Source organism: Sarcophilus harrisii, chromosome 6, assembly GCF_902635505.1.
Source record: "Sarcophilus harrisii chromosome 6, mSarHar1.11, whole genome shotgun sequence".
Lineage (NCBI taxonomy): Eukaryota > Metazoa > Chordata > Mammalia > Dasyuromorphia > Dasyuridae > Sarcophilus > Sarcophilus harrisii.
The window spans coordinates 150,410,986-150,432,516 of NC_045431.1; the positions used below are offsets into that span (position 1 = coordinate 150,410,986).

General features: G+C 35.8%; 1 protein-coding gene across 9 annotated transcripts in view; it reads right to left on the minus strand.

Moving 5' to 3' along the window:
- PTPN13 (protein tyrosine phosphatase non-receptor type 13) overlaps nt 1–18,160 on the minus strand; it is a 206,338-nt gene extending 188,178 nt beyond the window's left edge. For 7 of the 9 annotated variants that reach the window (XM_031942073.1, XM_031942074.1, XM_031942072.1 and 4 more), the window contains exon 1: nt 17,794–18,154. The gene's annotated coding sequence lies outside the window, so the exon portion shown is untranslated. Of the gene's footprint in view, nt 1–17,793 lie in introns of all 9 variants that reach the window. The other 2 variants (XR_004230157.1, XM_031942068.1) reach the window with 2 other exon arrangements.
- Nucleotides 18,161–21,531: the final 3,371 nt, after the last annotated feature.

A 21,531-nucleotide genomic window follows, 5' to 3' on the forward strand; every position in this document is an offset into this window, starting at 1 on the left:
ATATATATATATATATATATATATACATCCACACATGTATATATATATGTTCATATAGACACATTTCAATTATATATCTATATATAGCTATAGTTACAAGTACATAGAAACTCACAATAGTCAAAAGATAAGAAAAAGCAGTTTTTAGAGGAATAAACCCTCCACTGAATTCTATCTAAATTTGGATTTGGATACTAGGGAAAAAATACAAAATTTAAATAAGATATAGTTTATGCCTTCACTGAGGTTGCAATTTGCTGAATTCTGGGGTAAAGAAAAGCCCAAACAAAACAAAATAAAATTGTGCTGGTCCTGATTTCCATCTGTTTTGCTTTTATATCTGGAGAAATATTTGCATAAGATTCATTTATAATAAATATTTAATGGTTTATTAAAATTCACATATACTATTTTATACTACATAATTATACCCCTAAAATTTGATGAATGATTATAAATTTAATTTTTGGCATGATTCAAAACAGATCATAATTTAATGTCAAATACTGACCTTCAGGGTAACTTACATATTTAGCTAAATGTAGATCAAAAAGGGAATTATCCTTTCAGAGAGGCCTGGAGAGACTTACATGAACTAAGTGAAGTGAGTAAAACCAAGAAAACATTGTACACAGCAACAGCAAGATCATACAATGATCAATTCTAACAAAAGTGACTCTTTTCAACAGTGAGATGATTCAAGCCAGTTCCAATGGCCTTGTGATGAAGAGAGCAATCTGCACCCAGAGAGAAGACTGTGGGGACTGAATGTTGGTCTGATTTTTCTTGTATAGCATGATAAATGTGGCAATATGTATAGAAGAACTGCACATGTTTAATATATTGGATTACTTGCCAGCTAGGGGAGAGAGTGGGAGGATGGAAAGGAAAAAAAAAATTTGGAACACAAAATTTTGCAAAGGTGAATGTTGAAAATTATCTATGCATAATTTTTGGTAATAAAAAGCTTTAATCAAAAAACAAATAAAGGTATTATCCCAAACTAAAAATTGACAATAAATATATCAATTGGGGAACAGCTAAACAAATTATAGAATATTAATATGATGGAATACTATTGTTTGTAAAAAGAAAGGGATTTCAAAGAAACCTGGAAAGACTTATTTTCAATTAGAAAAAAGATAAATTATACAGGAAACTACATGAAAAGAAATGTATACAGGTACTATAAAAACAATGCAAATAGCAAATTTTTATACAACTTTTAAACAAAAATATTAATAAGGTAATTTTTAAAAAACAGCATAGTTTGTAGTTTGGCTGTGTAGTCCGATAATCAGGAGTTGTCAGTGAGAAGATGAACTCTGAAATCTCCCCAAGATTCTGATGGCAAGATGCCATTACTGAGAGATGAGGAGGCTCGCCAGGGATTGATGGTGCTCACAGTGCTTCAGCTCACCAAATTAAACTTAATGGTTAAATGCAGTCGCAGAAGCCTGAAGGCTTGAGATGAGGGGGGTTAGATGGAGGGACACAGAATCCTGGCTTTAGCCCAGAGTTTTTAACTCAGGATAACTGTATTTCAATGTAATTGGTTTTCTCTGTAATTTTATCTATTTTTTTTTCTTATGTATTTAAATACAAAATTTTAAGAAGATGTGCTTGGGCTTTATTCAACTGCCAAAAACAATCCAGGACACACAAAAAGGTTAAGGATGCCTGCTTTAAAGAGTCATTAGACTGTAAGTTCCTTCTTAACAGCAAAAGCTACTTTTTGTTTTGTTTTGGTTTTATTTTTGCTTTTCATCATATCCTCAGCAGTAGCACAGTGCCTGGTACATAGTAGCCCCTTATAAATGCTACCTGACTGGCTGATACTGATAAGGACCTTTACAGCTATTTGTCATCTGGTCTGATCATCTCATTTTACACAGGATGACTTGCCCAAACTCATCCTAGTGGTAATGGCCTGGATTTGAAACCAGGACGTCAAATTAAATGAACTTTTCATTATATGCTGCTTTCTGAATAAAGATAATTGGGTTTATGACTTACTCATGTTCTCTTCCATCTCTCAAAAAAAAAAAAAAAAAAAAAAGTGGACATGGCTAATTAGAGGAAGCTTAGTCTAGCCATAGAGCTGACTCTAGATCCAGGAAACCCAGAGTTTGAAATCTACCTCAAGACACACACACGGAGGGATGAGCCTGAGCCAGCCAATTTAACCTTTCAAGGCTTCAGCTAATGCTAAGGCTATAACCAGCAGATAAGGTGCCAACACCAACTGCTGGGGAGAGTATCCTTATCCAGGGATTCCCTAAATCAGTGAAATAGGACCTAACTCCAACCCCATAAATAATTATGACTAATTAATTACAAAAATAAATATTACTATATTTCTTAAAGCAGGTATCCCATGTGTTATTTTATTATTACTACCACAAATAATAGAAGCTTTCATTTATAAAGTGTTTCACAGACCTTAGAAAAAACAGTATGATGGAATGATGAAGGAGATACAAAGCTGTACTCAAAGTCAAGAAAACCTGGGAATAACCAGACTTTTGTTTCCTTACTAAGATAAAAAGTGTCTATACGAAACAGGGCTCTTTAAACACTCTGCCAAAACGCATGGATTATTTCTCAGTATAATATTTTTTAAATGCATAAAATACAGGGGATTGAAGAAGAAATCAATTATGCTGAAATAATCATTAGAATTTTTTTCTTTAAAACAAGCTCAGAAATCCCATATTAAAAACTTTAAAAAACAAGAGCTATATTTCATGACATGAAGAAATATTAGAGGCTATTTAAATAAGAGTGGAGGTTAAACAGTAATAGCCACAGTGACCACAACTCTAAAAGTGTTCACTACTGTAGCTATCAGGAAAAAACAAAGAAATATGCATAGACCAAAAAAAAAAAAAAAAAGCCAAATATTACTATTTGTAGTTGATGTGGTGATTTAAGAGAACCCTGAAAATAAAACTAAAACTTAACTGAAACAATAATTTCAGTATATGACAAAAAAATAACTAACTTTGTACACATTATTTCATTTGAGTCTCACTACTATTCTGTAAAGTAGATGCTACATTATTCCCACTTCATAGATGAAGAACTGAGAAAGCCATTAAGGGACTTGGGGTCTGAAGTAATATTTGAACGAAGAAATCTTGCGGGCTCAGAATATTTAGGTACCTAGAGATCCATCATTTTATTAATTACAGATAGATAGCAAAAATCATTACTATAAATGTTATTGGTCTGACTATAAGCTATACCCTTAAAATACAAGCGCTTTGTACTTTCCCTCACTCTAAGTCTTATCTATTTGTAAAAAGACCAGCATTTTCCTGACAGCTTCTGATCTGGGGGTATAAAAGGTCCCAGCTCCATATGTCTGGAGGCCTTTCAGACTTAGTGGGTGCCTGAGACCACTCAAGTTGAATTACCCTGATGACTTAATGAGCAGATGCATTTCCAGACAGAAATGGGGGAGAGGAGCCACATCCCAAGGCTAAGTATTACTGTATTTTTGAAGCATATTCTTACTGTGTTAGTGCAAAGTAAACCTTTGTTAATATATTTGGTGCTTTTCAGTACTACTAAGAAAAGAGTTATGGGAGAGTATGGGGATGAGGAGACAAGGGAAGAAAAGGCGGAAAAAGTTTCATGAAAACTATCACATATTTTAAAAGAATAGTAAATATCAGATTGCTTGTTGTTTTGAAGGGGGGAGGTAAAAGAGGGAAGGGAGAAAATTTGAGAACATAAAATCTTACAAAAATGATGAAGGAAACTATCTTTTTGTGTATTTGGAAAAATAAAATACTATTGAGGAAAAAAATAATAGTGTTTAAGGAAGGAGTAGAGGAAAGGGGGGGGGGAAGAAAAAATGTGGAACGCAAGGCTTTGCAAGGTGAATATATGAAGTCTATGCATATATTTTGAAAATAAAAAGCTAAAAAAAGAATAGTAAGTTTTATATAATTGATTTGCAGTTTCCTGTGAAGTCATCTCCTCCCCCTTATTCTACTATGTAATGGAAATGCTTAGTTTAAAACAAAATAAATAAAAAAAAATAAAGTTACTAAAATGAAAAAAAAAGATTCCCAATTGAAAAAATTAGGTACACAAGACCCTGAAGCATTTTGCAGAATGTTTAATAAAAGCAAGGATGCCAAGCACAGGGGTAAGGACTCTATTCAGCAAAAATGTTTGGGAAAACTAGAAATCATTACACTATGCTTACCCTTTGATTCAAAGATATTAATACTAATTACATACCCAGAGGAAGGCTTCTCTGTACAAAAATATTTAAAGCTGTACTTTTTGTCATAGCAAAGAACTGGAAACTAAGTGCTTATCAACTGGGAAATGTTTAGACAAATTGTTTTACACAATATAATGGAAAATAATGTGCCATAAGAAATTTAAAATATGATGAATTTAGAAAAACCTAGGAAGACTATATATATAAACTGTATAAATTGAAATAAGCAGAACCAGGAAAATAATTAACAAGAAGATCAAAATAATATAAAAGAAAGTAACTGTGGCAACACTAGAGAACTTTGATCAATGCAAGGACCAGATCCATTCACAGTGACTGACATATAATAATAAATAGTCAATCATCACTTCAAAAGACTAATGAAGCATTCCAAGAATCTCTTAACATTAAAGTGATGAATTAAATGTGCAGAATGACTCATACCCTTTTCAGATATTGATAATAATTTGATTTCCTTTATTTGACTATACTTATTACAGTTGTAATATTATTACAATTATTATACTAATAATTACAAAATATTATTAGTAGTAGTAATAAAAATATTTATTACAAATTTTGTATTTTTAAATAGAAATTACAAAAATTTCTATTGATTAGGAAGGAAGGGGAAGAAGAAGAAGGGATGTTAGTAGGTAATGACAGAAAAAAAAGAAATATCAATAAAAGATTTAAAAATATTTAGAAAGCTAAAAGTTCAGAAGGGAACATAAAGTGATTTTGTCAACACTATTAAATTTTATATAAACTTACAAAACAAATTTATATAAATTCATAATCTTCATATATTTTTGTGTTTACCAAGGAAGCAGGTAACACTCTGCTGGGGCAAAAGTAATTTAACATCTTTGTGCCTTAGTTTTCTTACATGAAAAATGGGATGAGAGATTATTTATAATGTCCTTCTTATATATAAATGCCATGATTTTAGGTAGAGATAAAGATCTTGGGTTTATCCCGATACAGGTCATTTAGTTTGTCATATTACATGTTCTCAGGCTGTACCTACAACAGTAGCTTGCTATCTTCTTTCAAAGGACATTGGGGGACATTAAATAAGCACAAAAATCACCAGTCACCTGAAAAATAATTCACTTGGCTTGTCTTATTCCAGAGAACAAGCAGTGTATCTTTACATGAGGAGGACCATAATGTTATTTTTTTAAAATTTATACCATTATTCAATCTTAAAATGTCTGTGGAGCTGGAAGATTTCTATAATATTATTATATATGTCAAGGCAATATCTTATGGAACGCCACCTCAAGATTACAAACACATCTTGTATCCATGAATTATTATTGATAAATGTGATCATAATAAAATGTGTTTCCTTTCAAAATCACAATGGAAACATACTGTCATTGTGATAATGAAGAATCAGGATAACTCATAGTGAGAGATATATTACAGCTCTCATTATGCATGAAGGATAGATGAAGACCTAGACTGAAAGCTGTAAAAAACATTTCTGAGGTCATCTAATTCAATTGTCTAATTTTATAAAACCAAGGACAGAGTTATGATGCCAATCTAGGATTCTGCCTACTTGATGAATTGGGATATTCTATTTTTATTCTACTTATGCTTTAAATATTAATCTATTAATTTTTGTGATTTCTAAAAAATGTCTGAACTTTATCATTTATATATATAAAGTACTACCTCTTAGAAACATATGGTATTTATTATTCAGTTGTATCTGACTCTTTGTGACCTCATTTGGGGTTTTCTTAAAGCTTTTCTTCTTCAGCCCATTTTACAGGCAATTAGGTTTAAGTGATTTACCCAGAGTCACAGTTAGTAAGAGTTGGAGGCCACATTTCTAAAATACATAGCGAATTGACTTAAATTTATAAGAACACAAGCTATTCTCCAATTGATAAATGGTCAAAGGATATGAACAGACAATTCTCAGATGAAGAAATTGAAATTATTTCTAGTCATATGAAAAGATGCTCCAAGTCATTATTAATGAGAAAAATGCAAATTAAGACAACTCTGAGATACCACTACACACCTATCAGATTGGCTAAGATGACAGGAAAAAACAATGATGATTGTTGGAGGGGATGCGGGGAAAACTGGGACACTGATACATTGTTGGTGGAGTTGTGAACAAATCCAACCATTCTGGAGAGTAGTTTGGAACTATGCTCAAAAAGTTATCAAACTGTGCATACCTTTTGATCCAGCAGTGTTACTACTGGGCTTATATCCCAAAGAGATCATAAAGAAGGGAAAGGGACCTGAATCTGCACGAATGTTTGTGGCAGCCCTGTTTATAGTGGCCAGGAACTGGAAAATGAGTGGATGCCCATCAGTTGGAGAATGGCTGAATAAATTGTGGTATATGAATGTTATGGAATATTATTATTCTGTAAGAAATGACCAACAGGAAGATTTCAGAAAGGCCTGGAGAGACTTACATGAACTGATGCTGAGTGAAACAAGCAGGACCAGGAGATCATTATATACTTCAACAACAATACTATATGATGACCAGTTCTGATGGACCTGGCCATCCTCAGCAATGTGATCAACCAAATAATTTCCAATGGAGCAGTAATGAACTGAACCAGAGACACCCAGCGAAAGAACTCGGGGAGATGACTAAGAACCATTACATTGAATTCCCAATCCCCATATTTTTGCCCACCTGCATTTTTGATTTCCTTCACAGGCTAATTGTATAATATTTCAGAGTCTGATTTAATAGCCTTTTATTTACAGGTTATATGTATGGGTAACTTTACAGCATTGAGTAAGATGAATTACATTGAGGAACTTGTGTAATACTTTCAACAAACCCAAGATTCTTATAGAAAAAAAATCCAATTTTTAACATCGATATTCTCCTTATGATGCTATGTAGCTATAAATCAAAGAACTAAAAATCTTTGAAAAATCAAAATTTTGTACAATGTGGGGAGGGGAAAAGAAGCATGGCCAGTAAAGGTTGCTGCACCACAGAGATTATAGAAGCAAGAGCACAAAGCATCAAAGAAAGATGTCGGAGACATCACCAGAAAAAGATTGTGGGATAATAGACTTCATGTTGGAAAGGCCTTATGAGACCAAATAGTCCAACCCTTTCCTTTTGTGGGTGAGGAAACTGAGGTCTATTATTCCACAGGTAGTAAACAGCAAAGAGGATCTGAATCCTTTGATTCCAAATGCAGAACTCTTAGGATACATATTAATATCAGAAAACCTAAAGAAAGACACACTCCAACCCCTGCACAATACACAACAAAGCAATCACACTTCTATTTCTGGAAACATGTATATAATAAACTTCATAATCAAATTTAGATTACACGAACCCATAAGAATCTATTTTTAATTCATTCAGAAAAATACTCTGATACAAATCAAGAATATATAAAATCCAGCAAAGGAGACTAATGTCATTAAATAGGATCAATAAATCTCTCAATTCATTATCTGAGGTTGTCCTTTTCATTTAAATAAGTGAATCATACATGTCATGTTTCCTTCATTCCACCAAGAGCTACTGTTCTGCCCTTGGAGCTTTAAGAATAAAAATTTGTTATTCTATACAGAAAAAAAATATTTTACAGAAATAAAAATAACAAATTCTAATAAATGTTCATTTGTATTAGGTTTCCATAGAAAGAATTCCATTACATTATATTTCTTTGTTGGACCATCAAACAAAACCTCTGTCTAAAACTTGAGTTAAATGTAGTTGCCAGTAAAGTTATGTATTCTACAAGCTTTCATTTTTATTTAATGAGTATTACAAAGAGTTGTTCAAGTTCACTGAAACAGCACTTTAATATGAGATGATTTGTGCACACCAAACATCTCATAACACTTTCTTTCATGGGATAATTTCCAATTTGTTATCCTCTCATTTGCTTGGCTACAAAGGATAAGAACATTTTTATAAGATTCTAAGGAAAAAAGTATCTTAACTCAAACAACAGAAGAAAAGAATTCTACTTGAAAATTTGGTATTTTTTTCCCTCCCTCATTTACTCCCAACATCCCTCTAAAGAAAAGAATAACTTTGATTAAAAGATGTCTGTTTTCTATTAATTATGTGGTGGTGAGAAAATTTTACTAAAAAGTTCTTTCACAGCTAAGCTACTGTAGTTAAAAAGTAACAAACACTATTAAGATTTATGACATAGAACTAACCATCCAAAACATCTGAATTCCTACCCTAAAACTTGGCTGTCTAAATCAGTGAGTGAATGAATACCTAGCTCACTCTAATTCCAGACCAGACTACATTTTACATACCATCCAGTCATCCATACCCAGCCATCTTGCCATCTTCCCTGACCCTGGAGAGCTGTTGCTTCTCCAATATCACAGTGTGTGATGCATATTAAATTTAATAATTTCTTTTCTATTCATTTATTCACTTGGGGAAAGCAGAAGAACAATGGAAAGACTGCTGGGGTTGGTGTCCAGAAGATCTAGGGTAGAATTCTCCTTCTGCCAGTTCCCTAAGTAACTGGCATGTCCTTTGCCTTATTTGGGCCTTAGATTCTTCATCTATACAATGAAAGATGCTAAACTAAATGGCCATGTTCTAAACCTACAGGATTGCCATCAGAAAACATTTTATTGGAAGAGATTTCTTTCTGTTGTGAAAAACCTTAATGGCACTTGCTCCAAGTAGATTCCTTTGCTACAATGATGTTTGTTTGTTTTTTAAATAAACTTAGAAATAAACCAACTTATAGATGGGGACATCTATACTCTCTTCTCCCCTGAAAAAAGCTTCCAAAAAAAAAAGTAGAAAAAACATCATTTCAGAATAGTAGTGACTATGGAAAATTCAAAGTCTCCAGGTTTCTGTTAATACCTATACATTGAATTCAACTATTAAAAGGGGCTTAAGATAGATGTCACACTGACATTGGGAATTATAGACAGATGCCTACAAAATCCTAATGGTTTTTTGAGTATAATGAAAATTTAGGTATTTGAAAGAGAGGAGAAACATGAAATATGAAGATCGTGAAAACAGATACAGCACCTCCATAGCCTGCTGACAATTAATAAGTGATCTATAATTGCTTTCTGGAAAAAAAAACAGATCTAAAAAATCAAGTGAGAGATTTAAAATCTATAACAAGTGTTTTCTTTGTAAAAGGGAGGGTGTTCTGAGGGAAAAAAAAGCATAGGCCACAAAGGACACACAAGTAGTGTTTGGATTGTGACAATGATCTTGATGTATGAAATTGTGCTATGTCTGCCATCATTTAACTTCTTAAAATTTTTTTTTTAATTTTAAATTTAAAAATGTTTTAAAAACTTAAAAAAAAAAAAACTGCAGATTTGTCTTGAGGGCTCTCCAGCTCTGCAACTGACACTGACCATCCCTCTTTCCTACTCAAAGTATCCTGCCTTTCTGATGATCCAATCTAATATCAGCTCTTCATTCTTCATCCTCTTTAACCTTTCTAGTTATTTTGGCACTGCTGCCCACCTCTACTCCCCTTTTTTTGCATAATTTTCTCCCATTTGATTGACAACCTTTCTTCTGCCTCTTTTGCTTCCCCTTGTCTCCTTCACTGGTGGCCTACTAATTCTCTTCTAGGACTCTTAAGGAGGAAGTAGTAGAATCCTCTTCCTTTCTAAATTAATATTCTTATCATCTGCAAGCTGATTTACTCCTACAGTTTTGATCAAACAAACTTTGAACCCTGTTCCTATCCTTGTGCTAAGGGAAGACAAAGCACAAATAAAATAAAATGATCCCTGCCATCAAAAAGACAACATATACAAATTTAAGTACTGTACTGTACATGTAAAATATTATAAAAGATAACTTTCAGAAAAGGAAACTGTCACCTCAGTAGAAATTGAGAGAAGCTGCAATTCGAAAGTGGCATTTGAGCTGCTAAGTTTTTAAGGAATTAGAGTTTCTTAAGAGGTGAAGAAAGGATGGAATGAACTTCAGGAACAGAAGGTAGATAGTACAAAGACATGGAAAGAGGAAATGGAGTTTCTTATATGAATAACAGCAAGAAGGTGAGATTAGTTGGACCTTAGGGGATGAAAAAAATAATAAAACATTAAAATCTGGAAAGGCAAGGGAGGGAGATTGTGAAAGTTTGATTTTGTTTGTTTTTAAAAAGAGTTTCTACCTTGTGCTAAAAGCAGTAACAAGGACCCACTGATATTCTGTATTTCTGTCTTTAACTTCTTTGGATTATGTACTTAGTAGCCATATTGTTGTATCAAAGGGTATTGTAATCTATTGACTTTAGGTATAGTTGCAGATTGTTTTCTGAACTAATTGGATCATTCTGTAGTTCTTCCAACAATGTAATTGTTAAAAGTTTATTGATTTAGGAATTTACTCAGGAGAGTGTGAGATCATCAGATCAGTGACAACTTTATCAGCTCTGTGAAGGAGGTATTAGAAGTATTAGAGACCAAAAGATCAGTTTAAAGACTTAGTTCCAGTAATAGCAATGTGAATGCAGAGAAGAGGATATCTGCAAGAGGCTATAGAAATATTACAAAGATTTGGCAACTTATTGGACATGTGGGATAAGGAAGAGTGAAGGTTTTCATATATGAAAATTTTCATAACCCCACAATCTGATACCATATTTTCCCAGTCTTCTCTCATACTACTGTCATCCCCAACATTCTCTAAAATTTCCTAAAGGATAGGGCCTTTCACTGGACTATTCACTGTCCCACCAAATGCCCCACAATTTCTTACCTCTAGGCTTTTAATATACTTGGCACGCCATACTCTTTTTTGGAATTTCTAATTAATAATTCATAATGCTTAACTCAATTGCCATTTCCTCAAGTCTTCTATGACTCTAATCATGCCTCCTCCACCACTTCATATAATTTCTTTAATGGACATATCATATATTTTTGTTGTATTTTCCTAAAGACTATTAGTGTCATGAAGGCAAGAATCATATCATCTAAATATGCATTTTTTTTCTAGCTCTTAGTAAATACTATTTAACCGAATGACAAAACCAAGCACATAGTTTAAGGTGAACTGTTCCATTTCTACTTAAAATAGAGATAGATATGAGATCAAGATTCTGGGGAGCACTGAACAAGAAAAATAGTTCAACTCCCACCTTTAAAATTAGTCATTCTCAATTCCTGAAGGGTTTGTGGGAATAATAAGAGCACTAACATACTTAGTGCTATTGCATTATTGGAAGAATTGGCAAATCATCCAATTAGTCCAAAAAACAACCTGGAACTATACCTAAAGTTAACAAACTACACATATCCTTTGACACAGCAATATGACTACTAAGTGCATAATTCAAAGAAGTTCAAGATAGCACAAGAATTTATAGTACATATATGTCATAAGTACATAAGTATAGCAGTACTTTTTTGTTGAAGCAAAATGAAATAAAAATACAGTTGGTGCCCATTAAATGGGGATTGGCTGAGCAAAACAGGAATAAATAGAGTGATGGCTATGAAGTTGTATGTAATAAGATGAGGATTATTCCATTTCACTGCAATACAATTAATTTTCCCTAAAAAGCAACAAAGCTGTCCATGAGACTTAATTGGCCCTGCTTCCCTTAATACAGGTTCCTGGTCACCAAAGGACAAAGTTCCAACATGTAGAGCTGGTACCCCCTCAGATTCAGGTGTTGTCTGAAGGTCATCAAATGTGTTTCCACATGATGACAAGGCTCCAGAAAAGCTAAGTGCCACAGTATCCTTGTTATGTAAATACTCTTTTGTTTCAAGGACTTGGGTGCCTTATTTTGTATCATCATCTAATCTGAAATAACAAAACAGAGGCTTTAAGCTCCCTGAAACAAATGCCTATTGAGAGAATCTTAATTAAAACTTGTATGTTTCAATAGTCTAATGTACCCAGTGACCAATGCTAATTTATATACCCATGATGGTGCTGGCTTTGCCCCTTTTCCCATTGCCCAAAGAGTCTGAGTTTTGCACTTCTACAGTTGAAGTCATTCAATCAACAAAGATTCATTAAGTGCTTACTCTGTGCTAGGCACTGTGCTAAGTGCTAGGGATACAAAGAAAGGCAAAAGACAATTCCTGTTCTTATGGAGCTCATGACCTAATAGGGAAAAAAACAAAACAAAACAATGTAGCTTCTCACTAATAGTGGCCTCTCTTCTTGGCAGAGAAGCAAGTAATGAACTAGAAGGTACAAAATGACTTGCACACATATACATATACGTGCACCAATACACATACACACAGAGATACTCAAACATAGCCAGTTATTTATTTGGTTATACTTATTTCTGTTAAGGTACAATAACATCTATTAAAACATTTAAAAATACATAGAAGAAAGAAAACAAGAAGCAATTCAGAAAAGGCCATACACAAAACAATTTATTTACTATTTTTGTCAAGTTAATTTAATATACACAAAAATCAAACTACATGGGAGAAATTCATGAGTTCATATGTTCTTTTCTCTTTTTTTGTTCTTTATATGTTGCCAACAGACAATAGCAACTTCACAAAAGTTACATGAAAAACTAGGTTTATTACAAGAGAAATGAACATCCATGTGGATGGAACCCTAAGCAAGTGCAAAGACAAATTATGTCAGCTTAGGAGGACTTCATTCTTGACATGTTCATGGTCTCCTGCAAACTCTGGATCCAGTGTTTCTGGAAATTATAGTAACTCAAAAAGACAAGTTCAGGGGATCCTCTAACATTCCTTAACAGTATTGAAACATTAATATTTACTAATTGCCTAGATCATAATAAACAAAATTTTAATTTTTAGGGAGGATTCTCATACCCAAAAAAGAATAGGACAGCATCACAGTCAGGGGTTCTTAACCTTTTTTGTGTCATGGACTTGGGAATTCTGGTGAAGTCTATAGTAAAATTTCTTAAACTGTAGATCACAACCCCATATAGGGTCTCATAACTGAATATGGGAGTCACAAAATTATGATTCATTATCAGTAAATGTTTGATTTGTATACCTATTTTATATAACTATATACATTGGGTCACATAAAAATTTCCTGGGTTGCAAGTTGAAAAAGTTTAAGAAGTTCTGATATATAGAATCCTTAGAATAATCTTTTTTTACATTATATTTATGTAACCATATCTATATAGAAAGTTTGTAAAGAAAGCATTTTTTACAAATATTATTCTATTTTATCCTCACAACAACCCTGAGAGTAGATACCATTTTTATCCTTATTTTAAAAATTAGAAAACTAAGGAAGACTGAGAAAGCAGAAATTAATTAACTCATTGAAGTCAATTGATTTATGTCTAAGGCTTGATTTAAATTCCAGGGTGAATGTTCTATTCACTGTATCACCAAGAATTACAAAGGAAACCAATTATGATGAAATAATAGTAATAATTTTTTTTTTTTTTTTTTTTTTTGTAAAAGAACAAGTTCAAGAAGCCCTGGTTAATAACCTTTGATCTAGTCTACCATCTCATCTTTATAGCTGAGGGAGATTAAGTAATTTGCCCATGATGAAGCAGGTAGTAAAATACAGAGGAATGATCTGGCCTTACTTCATCTCTTTCTAGCGTTAATGCTTCTTTCATTACTCTAGGAAAGTCCCAATTGATGCATCTTGGACTCTGCAAGTATTTGGTCTCTACCTAACAGATTTATCCACTGACAGAAACAAACAGGGCAGGACAGGATAGAACAGGATATGTAGTTTGCAGACAACTGGCACTACACAGATAGGAATCTTCCAGATGTTTTCATTTTTCCCCTAAGACCTGGAATGTTGGAATCACTCCACCAGCTACTCCCTCTCCTGTTTCCCCCTTCCTTCAATGGCTTACAGACGATATGGTAGATTTCACAGTAACCTAGTAAGTTGTTAAGTTCAACTTTCATTAGTCAGAGTTTTGTATTATTAATACTTAATAAAAATATATCTCTTCTATCTGATCCCTTACTTACTAAAGAGGGAAAATAAAATCTAATTAGTACAAAGGGTATTTATTCTATATTCCCAGTGGTTTCACTGCTGAGAGAATGGGAAATCTGAAAGCATTAATCTCATTTTTTCTTCTCCATACCTAACCTAATCTGACCCAAACTTCTGTGCTCTTTCCCTCTTTATGCCCTGCCTTGTGCCTAAGTATTATGAGCTCAGGACCACAGAGAGAGACAGCCAGAACACCAGAAGTCTCATTAGTAGAAAAGGTCCAGTTACTACTGCTTTAAAGGATTTGGTTAAATTTTTGCAAACTTCAAAATGTAATCATTTGAAAATAAAGACATTTTTCCAATTGACAAATGATCAATGGAAATGAATAGGCCATTTCTTCCCTCTTAAAAATCCAAGCTACATGCTATATGCTCCAAATCACTAATAATCAGAAAACTGCAAATTAAAGAAACTTGAGATTCTCAATCATCAAACTGGCAAAAGTAACCAACAAAAGGAAACTGTCTTAGAAGGATTGTGGGAAAATTGGAACATGGTGAAAATATATGATGGAATTGTAAATTGGTCCTAATATTCTGGGAGAAAAAATGGAGCTATGCTCCCATAGTTACTAAACTGCACATACCCTATAATCCTGGGATATCACTCTTAGGTCTATATCCTAAACAAGTCAAAGAATGGAAAAGATACTCTATGTGTACAAATATTTGTAGTGAGCACTATTTATAGTGGTAAAAGACTGGAAATTAAATGTGTGCCTGTCAACCAAGGAATGGCTGAACAAATTACTGTATATGAATGTAGATACACAAGAAATTGAGACAGTTTCAAGGAATCCTGGGGAAACATGTATGAAATGATGCAGAGTAAACAGAATCAAGAGAACATTTTATAACAACAGTATAAAAATGAAGACTTTTGTAAGACTTAAGAATTCTGATCAATGCTTTAAAGGCATGATTCTAGAGGACTGGTGAAAAATGCAACCCATCTGCAGGCAAAATTTAGAAAGTGATAAACCCAATATACAGAATATTTTGGACATAATTTTGTACAATGTTAATGTGGGATTTTGTTTTGCTTGACTATGCATATTTTAAACAAGAGTTTGTTTTTTCTTTTCTTTTCCAGTGAGGGGAAATGGTAGGGAGAAAAAATAAATGCTTCATAACTGAAAAAAATACAATCCCAACATTTTAAATGAAAGGCACTCCTAAACGCACAAGTTTTTATTGTAGTTTAAATGCACAATTGGTCATTAAACCCAAACTGATTTCATTTAAATTCTCTTATCTAAATGTTTACCTTGTAGGTCACCTTTAGAACCAAACCAAACCAAAAACAAACTATCCCCATGAAGAAGAATCTATAATAAAGCTCCAAAATCTGGAGTCTGTAAACTTTTTTTAAAAATATTTTGATAATGGCATTTCAATATAATTAATTTCGTTTACAATCCTATGTGCTTTATTTTATGCATTTTAAAATAGTATTGTGAGAAATGGTTTGATAGGATTTGCTAAACTGCAAAAAGGGTCAATGCCATATACACAAAAAAACTAAAAAAAAACCCTTACCTAATATTATCTCAGATACAGTACATTTCTGACAAAGGGAGGAGCTGAAAAAAAGTACTCAGGGTCACTAAAGGGCAGAGTTGAGAGATGCAGCTTCTCCCTCCCACTACATACTTGTACCAGGAACCAGGCAAGTTTGCAGCCCTGTCTTAATCTTCCCTTAGGCTACTAAAAATAAGTTATTTTGCTAAAGAGATCATTTACCATACATACCTGAATTTTTTAGCAATATGTTCAAAATGAAACAATTGAGGGAAATGGTCTGAGAACAAAAGTATACAATAAAAAAGTCGAAAAAATTATCTTAAAGGTTCCTTCCAGCTAGCTGTAAATATTAGGCACTCTTCCCCTTACTCACCCCCCCCCCCAATCTCTTTGAGGTCTGGGACTATTTCATTGGTCTTTGTATCTTGAGCACAGTTCCTGACGTAAAGCTCGAACTAATTAAGAAAAAATCAAAATTGTACTGTTGCTTTATTTACCATTGTTTCATCAAAGCCTTCAATAAAGCAAATGTGCATTTGGAAACAGCAAATTGGGCAACAAGTACAAGATGGGGGAAAGCTAAATTCTAAACTCAGGCAAGGAAAGTAAAAAACAAAACAAAACAAAAAACCAGCTACCGACAGCTCTGTGAATCTACAGGGAGAAAAAAATTATATTGTGAAAATAAAACCAGATGTTCTTCCACATCACATAACCACTGCAATCTAAGAATGTACCCTCAAACTTCTGGAAACATGACCAGAAATTTGGGGACTAACAAAGCTTACTTAATGCTTATTTCAGAATGCTTTTTTCTCTACGATAGTTTCTCTCCACCACTTATAACACATCCTAACCTGGCTAGATAAAAATAAAAATTCTGATAATCAGTTCTCAAATGGCCACAGCCCACAGTTTTTGAAGTCCTACATTTTGTTTAGGTCTCCGCCTTGAAAACAAACCCAGTTGCCCCATTTTCTCCCGTAAACAGAACAGAGACTCCTCTGAACCCTCGGCAGCTTTGTATGAAGTCACCGCGTTTGTTGTTTCAAACATGCAATTAAAAGAAAATGACACAGACAATCCATGAGATTAGTTGGCGAAGTGTGGAGGTGTAGATCCTACAGATAACACCCATGCAGGAGGTATTCCTGCAAGTCTATCCACCAGCAGGCGATAGGATTTCCAATCCCATCCCCCCGGCTCTCCTTCCCCAGCTCCTTAGGCATCCCGGAGTCAGCAGCGTATCTCTGCAAGAGTTTCAGAACTTGGGGTTCACTTAAAAGTCCTTGCCGTTTTCTCTAGTGCCGCAAATTGCCATAAACCCCGGGAAAGGGGACGATAGGGGGCATCCCGCTCTTTCGAGGGTCCGAACCAAAGGAAAATAAGAAAGCCACCAGCGCGCGGTGGCCGCGTCGCTCTGCCTCTCTCCTCGGCGACCACCTCCTCTGAGGCCGCTAGCCGGCCACCCCCGCGATCGTTTACGGGAAGCAGAGCGGGGGCCCCAGAGCTGTAACCCCAGTGTCCCAGGCCGGGAGGACTGGGGAAGCGCGGGCCCGGCTCCTTTCCTCTCCCCGTCTTCCCCCTCCCCTCCCTCGGTCCCTCGCAGCATCCCTCCCCAACACCGCACAATTCCCAAATCTGAGAGTGGTAGGAGAAATTTGCCGGGGGCCCAAACCACTACCTCGCCCCACCCCCAACCACGAAAGCTATTCTCTCCTCCCCCTCGTTTCACCCTCCTCCAAGCCCCACTCTAACCGCCCCCCATGATCTCCTTCCCCCCCCCGCCCCCCCCACTTCACCACCACCTCCTCTAGCTTAGAGGGCCAGGAAAAGTTCCTTCCAGCGGGGCAGCCAGAGGGTCGAGTCATCGGCGTGGAGAGCGGCCCCAGGAGGAGAAGGAAAGAGTAGAAGGGGGAGTTGAGAGGGGCTTCTTCTTCCAAGTGTAGTTGAGGACACTAAAGCCCAGGAAGCTGGATAACTTGCCCCAGTTCCGGGGAAGAGAGGTATTTAGTATCAGTCCTTGTTCCCCCGCGCTCAGCACTTACCGATCCGTCTGTAGACGTGCTGCAGCGGCCCAAGAGCTGGGGGACTGAGGGATCCGTAGTTCCGGAGAGGAAGGGGCGATGTGGGCAGCGGGTAGCCAGGGGCGCTGGGGGTTGCAGCAGGCGACGGTCGAGGCGATCAGGAAAGGAGCCCGGGGAGGGGGAGCAGGGGAACAGCATCTCTTTCTCCTCCCCCCCTCAGTCTTGGAAGCCCCTCTCCTCAAAGTAGACGTGGAGGGCGCTCCCGGGGTCGGTCACGGCACTGCCCTGAGTTCCGCTGCCCGCTGCTACGGCCCCGCGGTGCAGCTCGGAGCCAGAGCAGGCTATCCAGGGGCCCCCAGTGCCCGCAACGGGGCCAGCCCCAGGCGCAGCCGCTGCCGCCGCCGCCCTCGACCCCGCCCCGCCCCGCTGTCACTCAGACTAGCACGCCCAGACTCCAGGGAGCCCCGCCCCGCCTCCTGGGCCGGGGCCGGGCCCCGGCCTCCCTCTCTGGGTTTCTGAGGTCGACCCCTGGGATGCAGAGAGTGCTTCTGCAGACCACGTCCCAGCTCCGCGCCTTGGGGCAGCTAGAACTCGCCCGTGCCTTCTTCCTCTCCTCGTCTTGGACTTTGCTATGGCCCTCCATCTAGAGGGATGTTCTCTAAAACTCACTTCTGTTCTGCTCACCTGTAAATACGGGTTCTGGACTTGCGATCTCCAAGGGCCCTACGATTTCGTGACCTCCAGGGCGAGCCTCCGAGTGCTAGGGGCGAGGGGACAAACAATATGTACTGGGGGACTAGACTGGAACCATGGGAAGAAGACGCAAAGGAAGGAAGAGAAGTTAGAGGCACAGCGACTTGGAGTTTAAATTCCCACCAAGAAAATCGAGAAACTGAAACAATTCACAAAATATTTATTTAGCATCTAAGTGGCCTCAAAGACAAAAATAAGACATTCCCTCTTCGGGAAGTTAGCATTCTATTGGGATACACCACCTTCTCAGGTAGGTAAATACAGGTGTAAAGGGGCCATGGAGCATGCTCAGATTTGCACTTCCTGGTGGGTTTCACAAAGTATGAGCAGACTATCCCTGCTGGATTCCAGCGAGAGCTCCGGGGGCCTGTTTCCGCCTTTGTTTGACAGGGGGTGAGATGGGGAGTGTTTCAGTGAGAGAAGACTTAAAACCCCCTAATTGGCAGCTGTACTGTAAGAACTGATGACTCGGTGGAAATAAATAGCTTAAAGGACCTCTTTCTCTTACTTTCTGAGGGCAAAGCATGAAGAGTGAAAGAAAAGACAATTGCCCTATCTCCCAACAGGAACCCTATTGGCAAGATGTGTTCTTATTTGTATCTGTGTGTATTCTTTATTGATTTAGGCGGACAGGTAGATGTGTTCAAGATTGACAGTAACTTTATGTGTTCTGAAATTTCTGATAGTCCATGTAAGTCTTCAACTACTGCTGCTTCATTGGCTGACTGCTTGGCTGATGACTAGAGTGGCTTATATATCACCGAGCGCTGCTATTAGAAAGATCAAACTTTTTATTTGATTGGACGGACTCAGCACAGGTGAATGGTAAATTGCTTCATTAGTAATGTAAAACATTCTTTTTTTTTTTTTTTTTTTTGCCTTTTTATTTATTTATTTATTTTTATTATAGTAACTTTTTATTGACAGAATCCATGCCAGGGTAATTTTTTTTTACAACATTATCCCTTGCACTCACTTCTGTTCCGATTTTTCCCTCCCACCCTCCACCCCCTCCCCTAGATGGCAAGCAGTAAAACATTCTTTTTTTTTTTTTTTTTTTTTTTTAATTTATTTTTTTTTATTTAATAGCCTTTAATTTACAGGATATATATACATGGGTAACTTTACAGCATTAACAATTGCCAAACCTCTTGTTCCAATTTTTCACCTCTTACCCCCCCCCTCCCCTAAATGGCAGGATGACCAGTAGATGTTAAATATATTAAAATATAACTTAGAAAAACATTCTTTTTAAAAGTTTTATCTATATGTTTACATTACAGAAATTTATATATTGTTTCCACTTCCGTGAGAGGTCTCTTGTAACAAATTAGAACAGAATCACAGACCATCTGAAAGTGTATATATTTCATATGTTTCCACACACCCCCACACACATTACCACTTCTATATTTTTTAATTGAACAGAAATCCATCTTTTTCCTTCTCCCTCCCTATCCCCCCTATGGGGGGGGGGGGGGGAGAGAAGGGGGATAACCAATTTTATTAGAACAAATATGCATAATCAAGCAAAACAGATTCCCAAATAGCTGTATACAAAAATCTTTCCCATTTTGCATCCTAAATCTATCACCTCTTTAATTATTGGTCATCCAGAATCATGAATGGTCATCGTATTGATCATAGTTCTTAAAGTTTTCAAAGTTGTTTATATAGGGGCAGCTAGATAATGCAATGAATAAAGCACTACCCCTGGAATCAGGAGGACTTGAGTTCAAATTTGAGCTCACTTAACACTTACTTGCTGTGTGATCCTTGGCAAGTCATTTAACCCCAATTGTCTCTCAGAAAACTCCACAAACAACCCAACCCCAAAACAAAATTGTTTGTATTTACAATGCTATTATTTAAATTGTTCTCCTAGTTCTGCTTATTTCAATGATTCAGTGGTTTACAAAAGTCCTCAAAAAGTGTTCATTTTTATAGTTTTATGTATAGCATTGATGCTATCACATGTTATATTGTAACATTATTATTAAACATATAACATTATAAAATGATATAAAATACTTCTGCTTACTTCACCGTGCATCAGACCATATATTTTTTTCTCCTTTTTTGAAATCATTTCCTCCTCATTTCTTACAGCATCATTTCCCCACCTTGATATATGACTTTCCCAGCCATTCAATTAATGGACCTCTCCTTAATATCTAGTTTTTTCCTACCACAAAAAAAGAGCTACTATAGTTTTTTTTTTTTTTTTTTTTACATAAAGAACATTTTTCTTGTTCAATAATCTCTTTTGGGTACAAGCTTAGCAATGATATAGCTGGGTCAAAGATACATTTTGTGTATAATTCCAAATTATAGTTCAAATTACTTCTCCACGAGAGAGCCACCAATAGTGCAATAATGTTTTCCCAGAGGCCTCCAAAATTTATGATTTTTATTTTTGGGGTAATCTTTGCCACTGTGATGGGTATAAAATAGAATCTCAGAATTGCTTTTATTTGCATTTCTCTAATTAGTGGTGAATTGGAACTTTTTTTTCATATGACTATACATAGCTTAGTATTTATTCTCCTCTTGAGAATTGTCCATATCATTTAGGGAATGCTTCTTTTTCTTATGAATTTAAATCAATTCTTTATATATTTTGCAAGAGAGAACTTCAGCAAGATTTTCCACAGCTAATTATTTCTTTTTAATCTTAATTTTGTTAGATTTGTTTGTGCAAAAAAACTTTTACATTTTATATAAAAAATTATGCTTTTCCTTTTTTGTGCCCCTCCATTTCTTGTTCATAGAAATTTTTCCTATCCATGAATCTGACAGGTAATTTCTATTTCACAGTCTTATGAGGCATTATGAGGTATTAGTCTTCATGCCAAATGTAATCATAATTATGTTATTTGTATCCTGTTAATTGTATTAATGCTTGATGTAATTCTTCCATTTTTAGCATTTTCTATTTAATAATAAATTATCTGTCTCATATCTGATTCATATTGTATATTGAATAACTTCTTTTACTTCCCCCTT